The following is a 17,309-nucleotide window of genomic DNA, read 5'->3' on the forward strand; positions in this document are numbered from 1 at the left end:
ACAGATGAGGATGGTTACAGCCAACCTTTGGACTGAACAAGGGGACTCCAACGGAGGAGTTAGAGAAAAGACTGAAGGAGCTGAAGGGGTTTGCAACACCATACGAAGAACAACAATATCAACCAACCAGACCCCACCAGAGCTCTCAGAGACTAAACCACCAACCAATGAACACACATGGAAGGACCCATGACTCCAGACACATATGTGGCAGAGGACAGCATTGTCCAGCATCAATAGGAGGAAAAGCCCTTGGTCCTGTGAAGGCTTGTTTCCCTAGTGTAGGGGAATGCCAAGGCATTGAGGTGGGAGTGGGGAGGCAGAAGTGGGAGCATCCTCAAGAAGCAGGAGGAGGCGGAAGGGGTATGGGAGAGAGGGGAAAGGGGATAACATTTGAAATGTAAATACATAAAATAACCAAGAAAAATAAAATTTACAAAAAAGAGTATGCTGACCTTTTTTTCCCCCGTTTTTATCCTTTTTATGTTAGTGTTCTAGTGAACACTCCAAAATTTTAAATTGAATAACAAATGACACACTAGACACCTTTCCTTGTATCTGACTTTAGAGGAAATGCTTTGAGTTCTTCCCAACTTGAGACAATGCTGGCTATAGGTTTGCACTCTATGGCCTTCAATATGTTGAAATGTGTTCCTTTCATTCACTTCGGGGCTTTTCAATCATGAACGGATACTGGAGTGGTGAAAAGCCATTCTTAAATTTACTGAAATAATCACACGCTAGCTACAGTTCACTTGCGTGAAGAACTGCATTTGCTGAGTTAGGTGTATTAAACCATCCTGGCCTTTGGAGAACGAAGCCAACACAACCATGCCTAATGATATGTGTTCGTGTGCTCCTGAATTCTGTTTCCAAGCAATTTACTGAGATTTTCCATCTGTGTTTCCATCTGGGACACACCAGTTTCTTCCCTGTTATTGTTGCTTTCCTATCTTTATCTGGTTTTGGTATGAGGGAGATCGATCAACACACTATTGAATTGTCAGTAGATCATCAAAGAGAGGAAGAAGGAAAATTTTAAAACCTAGAAATCCTAGAAACAAAGGAAAATTAACAATCCAAAACCTGCCAAAAAATGAAGCCAGGGTTCCTCATAAGTGAATCAAAGAATGCAATACTTAACACAGGGACGAATACCATTGATCATCTTAGTGAGTACAGAAAAGGCTTTGATATCCTCTCATATCCTTAAAACTAAAGCAACCTAAAAAGGAACCTTATAGCTTCTACTGTCTAAATCAAAATATCAAAGACAGCTCAAATAAATCACATAACACAATGTCTTAGAGTCTTGGAAAAACAAGGAAAACCCTAACTCCAAATCAATAGATAGAATGAAATAATCAACATTAAGACAGAAATTAATGTAATGGGAATAAAACAAACACAAAATAAAAAGAGATTTGGTTCCTCTAAAGATAAATATTGTTGACAAACCTTGAGCCAAAGTGATAAAAAAAAAAGTCCACCCAAAATAATAAAATTAAAAATGAAAACGGAATTTCAACAGATACGAGCACAATTCAGAAAATCTTAATGACATACTGTACAAACTTATCTTCCACAAATTGTGAAAATCAAAACAAAATAGATGGACTTCTAGATGTATATAACACCACTATATTATGTCAAGGTGAGAAAATTTAAACAGATCTATAACCACCAATTCAATTTCAGTAGGTTTTTGGTTTTTTTTTCAAAATGTCATAGCTAAAAGTACAGGTCCGAATGAATTCACTGTTGACTCTACCACTACCTTGAAATATTAATATCAATAATTCTCAACTATTCCGTAAAATTGAAAGGCAATGCTACTTAACTTATTGATGAAGCCTGAATTTATTTTTAGAAAAAAAAATTCTTTTACAATATGGATAGAACTCATTTTATTCTAGAAAACATGATTTTTAATCTTATTCAAAGTTTTCGCCTCCCCAAAGTTCAAGAAATAAAGCAACTTCAAAGCACTTATAAGTGATACAGTCATCCACTCCCTATTGGATTGCCGAAGCTACAATAAAAAGTCAGAATTCCCATTTTATTACTTTTGTTTTACATGTATTTGCCCTATTTTCATGGAGCGAGAAAAATGTTTGTCAGATGTACTACCAAGAAAAATGGGAAAACCAGGAGAGAAAAGGAGAAAATGCCATTCACAAAATATTTTCAGTATAGTTATGAGTGGAAAAGTACTTTAGCTCATCTGAGCACAGAATTTATAAGATTTAACTTTCAGAAATAAGAAAGAATACAAAAGTTTAATACCATTCAAACATAGAATTTCACAAATTAATTTTTTCATAAAATATATAGAATATAGAAAAACATAATCAGAACCAAAATCATATACTGTCTTTAAACTTAGGGATTTCTTTTCTTTCTGATTTACATTGTAATTAGTTATTTTAAGAGGATTTCTGGCAAGGTTGGCAAAATTTCTCACGCATTTGCTATCTTTAACATAAAAAGCTTCTAACTTAAAAGTTAATATATTCTACTTCTCTAATATTTTATGAATTATGTACCATGCATGATTATAGAAAATATTAATTGGTAATGCAAACTGCTATGTAATAAAGTAGGACTAGTAATGATTTGCTGAAAACAAAAAACAAAAGCAAAAACACTCTCTGCCACGTTTCAACCACAAAGTTCTTTGACCTTTTCTCAGTGGCAGTGGTCGAGTTTAGTGATTTGGTTTTGCTATGGTGTTTGAGATTTTACTGAGACGAGCTTGTGTTTCTGTCTTCACCGAATAATGAGAAACAGGTACACCTGCTCCAACACCACGATCCAAGAAAGCTCTCTTCTCCCAGTCTTCTCATATCATTTGATATGCCAGACAGAGCTATAAAATTTATACCAGTAAACTTTTAGAAATGGCACTTGTTCCAATTCAAGCTTCCCACAGGACAGGTATGTGGAAAAACATGTATCTGAAAAGAAATTTCAACCGACTGTGGTCTATTTTAAGCAATTAAAAAGTCGCTACATTTTCCTTTGAAAACACCAATATTGTTTTCATTCCTCAGACAGATACAAGTCAAGGTTAAGCAAACAAGAGTCGTAGTCAATGTCGGCAAGAGGGCTTTCAGGCTAAAATAGTAGAGAAAACAACCATTGTGGAGAGGACAAAGCAGCACAAACACTCGGAACTCGGAAAACTCAACTGCTCCAAATTGTCCATGAAGTTAGATGTCTGTCAGTGGTTATGAAGTAGCTCAGACAACAAGTACTTTACGCACTCTGTGTAAACAAAACACAATTAAAAACACAGCCATTTTTACTGAATTTCAGAGCTTAAAGGAACAGCTGTTATTCCTCAACTTCTTTAAACACTGACTTCCTTTTCTTTCAACATTTCTATTTTGAGCAGTAAATTCTTCCTCTGCCTTAACTGCAGTATCACCTTTCCCAAGTTGGAGAATTCTTCAGCCATGCTTTTGTGTTATTTCCTTAAGTTCCGAGCTATCTCTGCAAAAATAAATACAACTGAAGGATTGCCTTTCCTGAGATCACTGAAAGCAATTCCATCCTGCAATTCTAGTTTTCCCAAACACAGGACAGACTTATTCTCCCCTGAAGCAGGGCCCTTGGGAAGGGGGCTACTGTTCACCAAGGAATCCTTTACTAACCACAGCACTCATCGCTGCAGGAGCAATCTATCGGTTACTGTGACAGATTTGATCGACATGATTGAGCAAACGCTTGGGGTCTATATATTCTGGATTTTTATTTTGCTAACCGTTGTAATTTTGTACTTCTGCACAGCAAATACACACTTCCTTGGATATGTGATCATATCCCTTCCCTATACATGATCATATCTGATTAATTTCTCTCCATCCTATCTCTCTCTTTCCAGTTTATAATGGATACTAGAAAAATAAAATATCTTTACGATATTGTTACTAACCTTAAAATACTTATTCCTTCTTGAAGAACTTTCTGTCATCAGAATAATCAATGTTTTAAAAAGTGTTAATATGAGAGGGCTATTTTAAAATATATTTGTAAAATAAATACATTTTATTTCCTCTTATTGTGGGATATTTGTTACATTAAACTTTAAATCCTAGCCAGGACTCCTTTAGTCTCATGAAAGACAAACATTGTAACTTGAGGTTCCCCAAGTGCTGTGACAGAGGTTGAGGGAAGGCTAAGGCAACCCATGAGACTCCTGGAAGGGTAGGTGGCCAATGAGACTAAAACCTGAGAAAGGGCTTTCATGAGGGAGCAGCAGCCTAAGCAACTCAGGAGAAGAAACAACACAGGGTGGACAAAATGTGATAAATGCAAGAGTTAGTGCTCAAACGAGAAACAGAAAACCAGGGATACTGTCCTGGGTCGGCAGGACAGATGTAGGCAACGTTCCACAAGAAAGGCAGAAGGTGAGTCTAGAGCACGAGAGCTACCAAGGTCAGAAAAATGGAAAGGTTCCAAGAATCATGGCCTTTCGTGGGACTGTGAAAGGCTAACTGGGAGGAGTTTTGCAGGAACGTGCTGTGTTATCAGAGTGTGGACTGTCCCCTACCAAGAATGCAAGTAGATAATCTGCAGTACAAAAAGCAAGATTGGAGAAATGAGGGCCATTAGGAAGTGTCCATTCATATTTATGGTTTAATTCATTATTGCTTGAGTAGATGCATAATGCAAAAGGCTCTGCATTTCTTAATTCTGGTAATATTCATTATAAAGACGGTATTTAAAAATGTGATTAGCAACCAATAGCAAACAGGATTTGTCAAAAGTCAAAAATGCTACTGAGAAACAATCTCGAGATTTAAAATACTCAATTAATCTTCAACATAAATATAGCCCCTTTTAGGCAATAACAACCAGGATCATAACCTCTATTCTTTTCTCCCAAATGTGAGGAAAAAACCCTTCTCTTACTTTCCTGTAATTACTTATTTGCCATGGATCTTTCCCCCAATAAGGAGTCAACATGGAACTTCAGAGACAAAGTTTTAAGGAGGGATGAAAAGAGAACTTGTAAAAAGGGTTCAACACAGGTGATAAACAACAACAAACAAACAAGCAAGCAATCAGAATATTTGACACAGGAGAAATTACAATCTTCACCATGTAGCAAAGAAAAATTCGTTAATAGACTTAGATTCCATTCATCCAGTCTATTTCAACCATGATACATTTTCAAAATAGACAGTATTATAAAACATAAATGAAACATATTCTCAAACTGAAAGGAAAGTTCTCAAACAAATTATAAAAAAACACTGATTTTTTAAGGACAAAACAAGCATTGAATATTAATATAAACTTTAAGAAAAGATGTGGATCAGTTCAGCCTTCAAATTAATAAAGGAGAACTGAATGGGACCCTGGAAGCACAGACATTAAGACCAATAATCAACAAAAGTTTTTTTAATTATGAGGGACATAATTCAAGAGGCAGCCTCAAGAATGGAAAAATCATCTATATATCTGATGGAGGGTTAGTACCAAACAAATGAACAAACTCCCAAAACTAAACAAACAACAACCCTTCTAAAAGAAAAAAATTAAATACCAAGAAAACAAACAACCCAATTAAAATATAGGGCATGGAACTTAACAGAGAGTCCTCAAAGGAAGAAATACAAATAGCTAAGGAGCAGTTGGAATATTCATCATCCTTACCAATCAGGGAAATGTAAATTAAAACTACTTGGAGATTTCCTCTTTCTCCATTCAGAATGGCTAAGCTTAAAAATTGCTGGAGTGAATGTGGAAAAAGGAAACACCTGTTCCCTGTTGGTGGCAATGCCAACTGGTACAGCCACGATAGAAATCAGGGTTGGGGATCCTCAAAGAGCAAAGAAGACGTTTGTCACATGATCCAGGCATACAACCCCTGGGCATATTCCCAGGAGACCCTGTATTCCCTACTACAGAGACAACTGCTAATTCCTGTTCAGAAATGCTTTCTCACAACAGGCAGAATTTGGAAACAGCCTATATATATCACAACTTATGATTCTGAAGCCTTTTTAAAATTACGCATACATCCAGGCAGGGGTGGAGAATGCCTTTAATACCAGCACTCTGGGAGGCAGAGGCAGGCAGATCTCTGAGTTCAAAGTCAGTCTAGTATACAGAGGCAGTTCCAGGACAGCCAGGGTGACAAGAGAAACTCTGTCTACAGACCCTCACTTTGGGTGTGGTTACTGACACTGGCAATCATACCAGGAAGCTGAGGTGTAGAATGAACATCAAGTACCAGATCATCATGGCTATATAAAAAGACCTAGTATCAATAATACCATGCTCCCCCAAATTATACATCAGTCAATGTCAGTGACTCTGTGTAAGCTGCTGCCTCATTCAGGCTTACTTTTCATTTAAGCTACTCCAGCTTCCATTTTGATATGTCCCATCATATTTCAAAATCAGCTGCTTTCTGTTTGATAACTCTGCATATTAGCTCTCCCTTGTAGCTCTACTGGACGATCATTTAAATCCCACAGCAGAATAGGTTTTGTTTCCAGCTTAAATACGTACGGCGGTAGTACAGAAAACTCACTGGAACTCAAACCATCACCTGTAACAGAACCTAAAAATGTCCAAATATCATGTGATCACTTGTAGTTCCACAATCTAAGAATCAAACAAGTAAGCTTTCGTTATTTTGCTGGGTAATCTCCATCTCCTTGGTGCCACAGTTCTAGCGAAGGAAAACACTGACTTTCTAAACCACATAGAGTAGACATAAATAATAAAAGCATATACGCTTGGGGAGCATTCTGAACAAGAACCCACGAGGAGCAAAGTGGTTTCTGTGCCCTGCAACATTGTTGCATTTAAGATGATCAGAAATGAGAATAGTCAAGCATACCACAGCAACACATGCACACACAGACCCCCTTAACCTGCTGCCTGCAGTAATAGAAAAACCCCACTGCACCCCCAGAGATGCTGACATGGGTTGAATATAAGAAAAAGGACTTAGTTCCTAAAAACCCAACTGCAAGTCATCTGGACAAGCATGGGGGCTGCCTCTTAAATTCTGTCTTTAATACTTTATCCAGAGAAAACTATTCTTGTCACACCAGGTTCATCTCCTCCCAAAAGACAGTAGTATTTCAATCTCCTGCCCCCTGAAGATTTCTTTTGTCAAAAAGACCCTATATTGTCCATATTCCCCGTTTCCACATTCTGATATTGTCCAGTTAAGTACATTGCTACAAGTTGATGTGAACTTTCTATATTCCATCTTTAGATCACAAAATTAACTAACGCTAATGCCTTGCTATTTATATCAAGTTAAGTAGGAAGTTCCCAACAGGCAGGCTTCAGTCTGATAGACGAAGAGAGTATGAAATCAATGTTTGAGCGCGCGGCTGCCACCACCCACACTGGGGCACTAAGGAGGTCCGGGCATTCTCAGCAGGAGTACACAAACCTCCACCGCCTCCAGGAACATTCATAGGAGCAGGCGGCCCCTCCTTACAGCTGTACCAAGCCCCACAGCCCTCTGCCCACTGATGCAAAGCAGCCAACCTTGGAGGGAGGTGGGCTTTACAAGTAAAAGCCAGCCTAAACTGGTTAATCCCTTACCTCTCACTTATGGCCGGGTTGCTCCTTTAACTTTTTGTTTGCTCTCTTGTCATAGCTCAGCGCCAAATGGTTGTGATTCAGCCGAAGTTTGAACCTGACAGAAAGAAATTTCTTTTTAGAACAGCTCAAAATTCAAGTTCTCGCCACTGTTTTCTCCTTGCCTGGCTCTCGGTGTCCGCGTGTTTCTCCGTGTGTCTCGGTAAGGCAGCTACGTAGTGGTCTATAAATATTGACCCTCACACTTGCTCAGAGCTCTCCTTGCTCTTGCTCGTGGCACAGGTCTGTGTTACTGAACACCGTGGTAATACTCCGGCGAGGTTCTCAGCTGCTCGCACAAAGCAGTGGATTGGCTCACTACCCAGCAACCCTGTGCTTGCCTGGAAATACCATTTCGCTGCCAGCTTTACAGATGCTATGGGCCTTTCCTGAGCCCCAAATCAGGCACAGAGGGGCAATTATGAGGCTTGTCTGAAGAAATACAGCTTTCCTCAAGCAGGTGGAGAGAAGTAGGCTAGGAGGAGGGGAAGGCAAGAGAGGAAATACTGCCTTTGTTTTGTCCAAACAATGACATCTCAAACCTTTATAAAACTCCTACCTAAATGCCAATCCATTAAGCTTTGCAAAACTTGGTTATATATATTATGAATGACCTAAATCATAGGAAAGAGGTTCTATAATTGTTTTAATATTGCTTCTTTTTTTAAAAATGCTGCAGGGAATGAGTAATTGGCCGCCGAGAGGTTCTTTTTTCCCCTATATTTACTTGCAGAATGATAGAAATGCATTGGAATTTATAATATTAAACAGATAAATTATGTATTTGGTGAAAGAAACTAAAATGTAATCTAAACATTATGTGAATCAACATGTTATATTAACATACAGATTTATAATCCTGACAATTTGAATTATTTTACTTTGGGGTCTTAGACTTAAGGATAAGCATCCTAAGGCTTACATCCTAATATGTAATTGTAGGCAATATATATTTCCCATTATCTATATTATATAATACTTATATTAGGAATAGCTTAGAAAATATATTATTCTGTTTTTGCATGCTTTTGCCAATGATAATAACTTGTTTGCTTTATTAAATTGTATTTCATGATTAAGTTAGATGAAGGAATCTTTGGAAATAATCAGGTGCAGGAGTTCAGAGGTCCACCCTTAGCGAGGCTTTGAGTTTACTCGGGGTCATGTGACATCATAGCAGAGCCAAAAACCCAAGCTACCAGCCTTCTTACTACTCAGAGGCTGGGCTGCATCCACCTAGACAGTGATTCTTAAACTCATCTTCAGTGTCACCTCCATGTACAAACGTGTCTTACCCATAAAAATACACAATCACACTCATCTTTAATCCCAGTACTCAGGAGGCAGAGGAAGGCAGATCTCTCTGAATCTGAGTCTAGCCTGGACTGCACAGGGAGCTCCAGGACAGCCAGAGCAAGCTACGTAGTGAGAACCTGCCTCGAAAACACAAATCAAAACAAAAATGAAAAGGGGGAAAATTAACGCAAAAGGGAAAACTTGTTATGAGTAAAATGACCGAAATCGTTAGCTACAACTGGGTTTTGAACAACTGAAACCAAATCCCCCGTGCTTAATTCAGCAGTTAACATTTTCACTATGTTAACTCATGGCTGGGAGAGTGTTACAGCTAGATGCAGAAGAAGGTGCAACATTCCTATTCTCAAGGACCTTATCATATAAGTCGGGGGAGTGGTCAGTTGCTAGGCCAGCATTCATTAGCCAAGGAAGAGGAGAGCAGAGCAGTGGGGAAGCAGGAACAAGCAGAAACCCAGTCAGCATGCACTACAACACACAGCTTGTCATGGGAGACTCCAGACAAGGTTCCTGAGGCACAGAGACACCAAGGAAAGGAAGAGCCTGAAAGGAAGCTCACACCTGCACCTACGCCTGCAACCAGCTCTTTCCGGCTGGGTTACAAACGGGTATGACAGAGCATTTAGGGTAACCAGGCAGAAGAGAAAGAAGAGGTGTAGACGCAAATAAAAGTCACGTTAGCAAACTTGGGATTTCTATTTACTGTAGGCCACCAGGCTCCAGATATTTTTCACTAAGAAAAGAATTTGGGATTCTGTAATCATCACACAATCACCGAGCTTATATCCATAATTTTAAGTACGAATAGGATGAGTACATGAAAAAAAGCACTGATATTTTACTGTTTTGGAAATCATGACATTTTAAAGATAAGATTCACCAACAACACACAATCAATTGTAATTTAAAATAACCATTACTCATTATAGAAATATAAAGATGGACGTACATTTAACGGCTGATGGTTTTGTGTCTTATTTTATTCGCCTTTTACCCATCTCATTTCTTCAGAGAATTTTCCCGAAATACACACAATGAAAAGTTTTTTAATTGCTCTTTCACATGTTTTGTATGTCTCTTCAATAAAGTTAAATGTATTGATTTTTTTAGTCATTAAATATTCCAGGACCGGGTGAGCATTCCGTAACAGCACGGTGTGATTTAGGATGGTTGAGGGTGGGTGGTTGTTTTTGCAAGAGAAATGCTGCCGCTAATAAAGCATTCTCTTAGCAAGATCAATAGGACAGAGGAGAGGTTGAGGAGCAGACACTCCAGTAAAACTACCCATTCACCTGCTAAGTGAAAAGAACTCGTGTTAGAAGGCACCACTGCATGCGATTCCAGCATGAGATCTGGGAACTGAAACAGTTCCATGGGTTACAGGTTTTGGGGCTGGGGGGATAAAAGGCACCAAGGAGGATTCTCCTAGAAGCACAACCACTATGTAATGACAGGATGATGTCATGCATGTTGCAAATGAACAGAATTATACAACACAAGAATGAAACCCTGGCCTGGAGAGATGGCTAAGCCCTTGTTATTGTTGCAGATGAATAGACTTTGGCTTATAAAATCCATTTCTGGTACATATAATCACCTCCAACTCTAACTCTACAGTGGCATTGCTGGCCTCCAGGAGTATTTGTACACACACAAACACGCACACGCACACACACACACACACACACACACACACACACATGAAACAAATACAGGCACATATCTACATATAATCTTTTATTTTTTAATAAAAGAATAAACTCCTGTGTGAATTATAAACAGTGTGAAGCTTCTCGCATGTCTTGTTGAGGTGTGGCCCAGACATGACATTGTTTATTGGGAAATGTTTGTCTAACAAGGGATTTAGAAATATCATAATACTAAAAGCAGCCCTAAATGATTTTTGCTGTTTTTAATCATAAAGAAAATAAGGCTAAGTTATTAGGTAGCTTGACGGAAGTCACGTAACAAATCAGTCATAGAATTGGCAATGAACCGCTGGGTGTGACTGGACGATAGTACCACATACTGCCTTGGTATCACTTGCTGAACTAGGAACAGATACTACCCAGACCAGGAAGAACAGGGCACAGGCCAGGCAGGATGAAATGAAGCCTCCAAACTACTCTTGGAGAACAAAAAGAATTTTAATATTGACTACTGAAAGGTGGTCAAAAAGAAGGAGCTAGCAGATTAGGGGCTGGCTCGAAAGAACTCAAATGCCAAAATTTCCTTCAACTTGGCAAATAGGCAAAGAGCCTCTGAAAAGGCTAAGTTGGTTCTTCTTCAGACAGCCTGGGCTTTGTCAGGCTGGCTTACAGGAAAAGGAGTAACTCCATGTCAGGGCCCTGGGGGGAAAAAAGGGTAGATTTCGTTTTAGATGTAACGAACTTGGTACGTGCTGAACCCTAGTGAACACGCTCTGTAGATGCACAACAATACAGGAAAACATCTGTTCTCTTGCTATCCAGACACCATCATCATACAATCTCCCAACAGGAGCCATAGAAGTTACTTAAAACACCACCCAGACTGCATTCAACTCCTGGTAAACATCTGTACTGGCTCCTCCTCTTGCTCAGTAGAAGCAATGGTCTGGAATCCATTGATCTCCATCAGTATGCCTTACACAATAGACACTGCAAGCTCCTCTCGGTCTCAACTGCAACAACTTACCGACCCTCTGGATAGTCCTTACACACCTCTCCCGTGGTAAAGTCTCCCTCGATAAACTTCTACTTGCACACACCTTTCTCAGTGTCCCTCCCACAGGTACCTTCTCAGCAAAGCCCATTGTGGCAATGCTCCCTAAAATGGTAAACTTTGTTCCCTGCCCAATAGAAAACATGCCCAGTGACAGTGTGGGTTTCAAGTGTCTGAAGTGAGCCTTGATTATAATAAATGCTCAGAAATTTTCGTATACATGGCTGGAAAGGGCAGTGGCCAGCTGTATACTAACAGGGTCAAGAGCTCTCTCAGTGAGAAGTCAGTCAAAATCAGTATCTTAAGGATCTGCCAAGGAAGAGATGTATACACACACACACACACACACACACACACACACAGACCGAAAACCCAAGAATAAGAATAGCACATGGACTATTAAAGAGGAAGGGAGAGGTTCAGCAACACCAAGTGCTTCGGGAGAATTCAGCGTGGCAGGAACCAAAGGGAGTGCAAGACAGGAAGCAGAGAGGTTCGGGGCAGCACAGCGACTAGCATGTGCAATGTGAGAGCATGTGTGAGCATGCTACATGAGTTGTCATGTGTGAAGGAGAGATTAATGGGAAAGCATCGGAAAGCCTAATCTGTTTCCCCGGGGGTGGGAGGGTGAACGTGCAAAAGCAGACACAGCAACATGATCCTTGTGAAAGTCTTGCCCACATCAAAGCGAGAGAAGGAATGGTTGACGCTCTAAAACAAGCAAGCAAACATAGCAACAGACAGAGAGCTCAGCAGAGGGAAGGTGTGAAGCCTGTGTCCCTCTCTCACGGTGGACAGTGAGTGGTGCCTATGCCTGTCCTTCATCGTCATTCGACTGGGATTGACATCATGCGAGCGTCTTTGAGATCCTTCCATTTTGCTGTAGAATAGCATTCCACCATGCTTATGGGCCAGAGTTCACGTACCCATTCCTTCTCTGGTGGGCTTTCGAGTTGGATTCCACTTGGGTTGGGAACCATTACGAGTAAGGATGTTATGAACATTCACGTACCCGTGAACATGCTTTTCTTGAACTTGTATTTTCATTACCACTTGGTGGATAGCAGTGAGTCAAATTGCTTGAGAATAAACTCCTTTTGGCGCTGCAACATTTCAAAAGCATGTCAAATTGCTTTCAAATAGGCTGTCATTTCACAGCATGACCAGCAAACATATAAAGGTTTGAACTTCTGGACATCCTTAAAAGATCTGTAATTATCTCTCCTTTTACATAGTGAAACTAGTAAATTTGATGTCCAATCTTGTCGTCATTTCTATAGTGGCTAATAACAATTGAGCATGTTCTTCTATACTAGATATCCATATTTCAGGAAATAAAGGCCAAACAAGTGGATTTTCATCTTGTAAAGCTGACATTGCATCAACACTCATTTGATAAGTAAACTTGTAGACAAATCAACGGTTAGATTAGAATTTTATTTATGTAACATGAGCAGGTTTTAAACTAAATTAAATTCATCCACAGATTCAACAGACTATTTTGTAAAAACACAAAGGGAATCTGATCTTGTTCAAAAGTCTCATACTTACATGCTAATAAAAATTTTAATAGAAAAAGCTTTGACAAATATGTGGTTTTTATTTATTTGCAAATTTTCTTTTTTATAATAAAGTTGATGGAAAATTTTAAGGGTTCTGAAAAAGAAAGAAACTACAGAGGAAATGAGTTAATTACCTCTCTAGGGCTATAACCATCTACATGGACACATTTGGCTTACTAATACCCTAAAAAATAAAGTTAGGAAGCAGTATTATACTCTGGCTATATGAATGCTTAAATTTAATGCATCCTTGAAGCTAGAAGAAAAGAAAAAAGAAAGAAAAAGGAAACAAGAAAAAGAAAAGGCTAAGCAGTGAATAATTTTGAACTATTTTGTTGACAAACTTAATTGGATATGAACAATACAAACTTGTCTACCCTATAAAGGAATGAAACATATCTCAGGGGCAAACAGCTACAGGCAGAACATTAATAATCTAAGGTTGCACTCATTTTACAGCTGAGAGAGTGTTTGACTTTTAATATAAGTGACAGGACGAAGAAAGCCCACAATACACCTAGTTAAGACTCAGCTATAGATGTATTTTCTCCCTTTTCTTTCCTTCGGGGACCTATTATTAGTCATATCATAGACGTGGTGACTTACCTTTAACTCTAAGGTTCTTTGTTCTCAAGTAATAAGTACTTTGTGTTCCCAGGACCCCACAGGAAAATCACACATAAGCCTAGTAACCTTTCCTGCTGCCCTTTATTTGAGCACCAATACATTACAAGTTTTAGAAAATATTGACCACGCAATTTGTAAACAGGCCATTTGCTTTTCTCGAATGGAACAATGTCATAGGTAAATGGAGATGAAAGAGTATCCTAAATAAGACAGCCATAGCGAAGAACGTTTGCCCTTTTTAACTTCTCGTTTGGCAGCACAACGAAACCAAAATAAAGCACCTTACCATTACCAAACAGAACACGTTCTGAACCCTGCAGCAGAGAGAGGAAACAAAAGCAGAACAAAACACGTGCTCAACTGCACTTAGGGTAGCAATCACCACAGCCAAGAGCATCGAGGACATTGTCGTTGTCACCATTACAGTTGATACTACTCCAGGATGCTACTAACTTCTCTTCTTGCTTATTAGTCACACCCTAGTTTCGACATGATAATTTTCTAACTATGATATATGAATTTATAGAATAAAATGGTCCTAATATGAAGGACGGTCTTAAAACATGTTGTGAAACATAGAAAACACTTATCTGCAACATAATTTCAAACATTTCCTATTTTGAAAATTTATTAAAGTAATATAACCTAAAGTAGGTATTTCATGACAAGTTATTAAAATTATTCCAACTAATTGAACATTGTCAGGTACCATTGCAAAAGGGAAATTAGCTTCATGTGTCAATAAGGCTCAAGGAAGAGTTTTCATGCCCAGATGGTGACTGCGACCTGGCCTGTTGAGAGAAGGTATTGTTTTTATCATAAAGTTGCAGCTCGACTCTTGATATCTGTTCCATTTTAAAGATTTGTTTGTATTATTTTTAATTAGGTAGATGTGTGTGAGGGGTGGGGAGAGGGAGACAGAGACAGACACACACAGCAGGGTAGGGGGTTAGAACATGAGTCCAGGTACCAATGGAGAGCAAAAGAATCAAATCTCCTAAAGCTTGAGTTAGAGGTATTTTGAGTTTCCTGTCATATACACAGGAACTGAACTCTAGTCCTCTAAAAAAAAAAAAAAAAAAAAAAAAAAAAAAACAGCATGCACCTTAACCACTGAGCCGTCCTTCTAACCCTGATGTCTGTTTCTTTAGAAATGACTCATTTGAAGACACTTTCATGTATATATACATACCCATCATTAGAAACGTACCACTAATCTTTGTTACTTAGTTTTAATTTAAAAACTATACAATATTATTTTGATCATATTCTTTCCCTTCCCCCAGATCTTCCCCCTCCCTAATATCCGTTAACAGAATATTTACTTTTAGGGGGAAAAAAATCTGCACTTTACAAGGAAATGGAATCAACCTCAGGAGAACCACAGGTGTCCCTTTCAATAGCAGAAAGGTCACTGAGGGCATCCTGAAACCACCCACAGAAAAAGATCTGTATCAGCTCAAGGAGAAAAACAAGGAGGCCTTCCCTCAGCCAAACTGACCCTTCTTCCTCTAGCCCAGAAGAAGCAATGACACCAGTTCTTCAGGAAAAGCTCATCTACCCATCGTATGCTCACTTTAGAAAAAAAATTTATTAATCATCTGGCAGTACCTCATAAAAATATCACTGGATGATTAAATTCAACTAGGCAGTGAAAATAGCGACATAAATTAAGTGTAATAATTCATGAGCGAAAATAAAACAAAAACAACACTCGTTTATTTGACTACTCCATAATAAGCTTGCTTTCATTTGTGGGGACTAAAACTGCAAACCTGAGAAGCTTCATCATTCACTTGGAGGCCAGTGTTCTCTAATCAAAATAGAATCTCAAAAAAAAGGAAGAGGAAGTAACAGCATCCTCTAAACAACAGAGAAAACCAATTTCAGTAAGAAATTTGGTTCATATAGAAATGCAATTTCTTAAAATTAGCTGTCCTGATGAACAGAAGTTGGAATTGTCTTAATGTGTAGTCAAAAATGATCAACAAATGGTGAAAAGACTAAAGATGGAGAATCTGCCTTGGGTCTGCACTTCATTAGAGAGGAATACTGTTGTGTACAATAATGCCGTGTGTGATACATGTACAAGAGCTAATTCAGGTGAGAGGTAAGCTGAAGTGATCGCCTGAGTTTCTGAGGCACTTAAGACTATCTGGATGTGTTCATAAGAGGCCATGGGAACAGGATGATGGACAAAGGCAGCCCAGCCTTTCCCCTCCCCTGCTCGTTTCATCACGAGTTTCAGCCTCAGCCACCAGTGTTGACACTTGGCTGAAGGCAGGTGGCTGAGGTAGCACCTGTGGGAATGAAGAGCGGGTTTATGCTTAGTTTTCCATGACCCAACAAAAGACAAAGATGACGTCAATTAATAGCCCGTTGTATTATTAACTACCTTGTTCACCCTTTGTTTGTTTTACAGGCCTTTCATATTCAATAACCAAATGAAATAATTATTTTAGATAAATGTTTGCATTAAGGAAAGCAAACGAGTGCTATTCACGCATGCCACTTTAAAAAATACCAGTAGACAATATGAGAGAATATTTCTGAGTACAGAAAACTCGACATGATCTTAGGTTAATGAATAACACCTTTCCTGTTATTGGCTAACTCCAAGTAGTATGTAAAGTTCGAGTAATGGCATTTCATAGCTCTCTGTATTTGCGAGAAGCAATCCCCAATATTATCCCATTTTATGTTAGGGATATCCCTCATGCACAGAGAAACAAGTTCAAAGACGGTAATACTTAGTGTTAAACATAGAAACAATCTCAACTCAGGGAATCTCACAAAACAAACAGCCCCTCGTACTCTTCTGATGTAGTAAATATCTCAGTAGAGAACATTTTTCCTATGGTATAATATTAATTCTTGGGGGACAAAACAAAATCTTCCAATTTGGAGCATATTGAACTTGTCACTGGCCAAGCAGTCAGAATTCAAGCATTAAAAGCTACCTGGAGTTTGCCCCCTGCCTTTTCTCTCATTTCTATTTCTAACAGTCAGGCTTTGCTTTCACCTAATCTTAAGAACTGAAGTGAGCCCAGGCTGGTCCCTCCATCAATGCTTCCCTTTTCTCTTCATCAATCTTCTCTTCTGTCACTAAGTACCATCTCGATGACAAGAGGTTCAAGCACCTCAGCGTGGACTCTAGGTCTCTCCCTGGTCACCAATGAGTCTGACACTTATGGCTTCGTTTCCTGGTGCCCGTGACAGAAGGTTTAAGGATCTGCCTGTGTGGATATTGCTGCAGCCTTTGAGTGGTAGGGTAGAGCAACAAAGTTCAAATACAATGCTGAAAGTCCTCATGGGGTTTGGAGCAATCGATGCCAATGAAAAGCTACATTTCAAAACCTGCATCGGGTGTTACAGGAAGATGCATCTGTCCAGACGGCAGCTATTGAAAACTTTATCAAAATTAGTAAATAATATATAAAAAGCCCCAAGTGAGCGGTGAAGCCCTTATATGGATGACAAGCTGCC

The sequence above is a fragment of the Rattus rattus genome, chromosome 3 (genome assembly GCF_011064425.1).
Source record: "Rattus rattus isolate New Zealand chromosome 3, Rrattus_CSIRO_v1, whole genome shotgun sequence".
Lineage (NCBI taxonomy): Eukaryota > Metazoa > Chordata > Mammalia > Rodentia > Muridae > Rattus > Rattus rattus.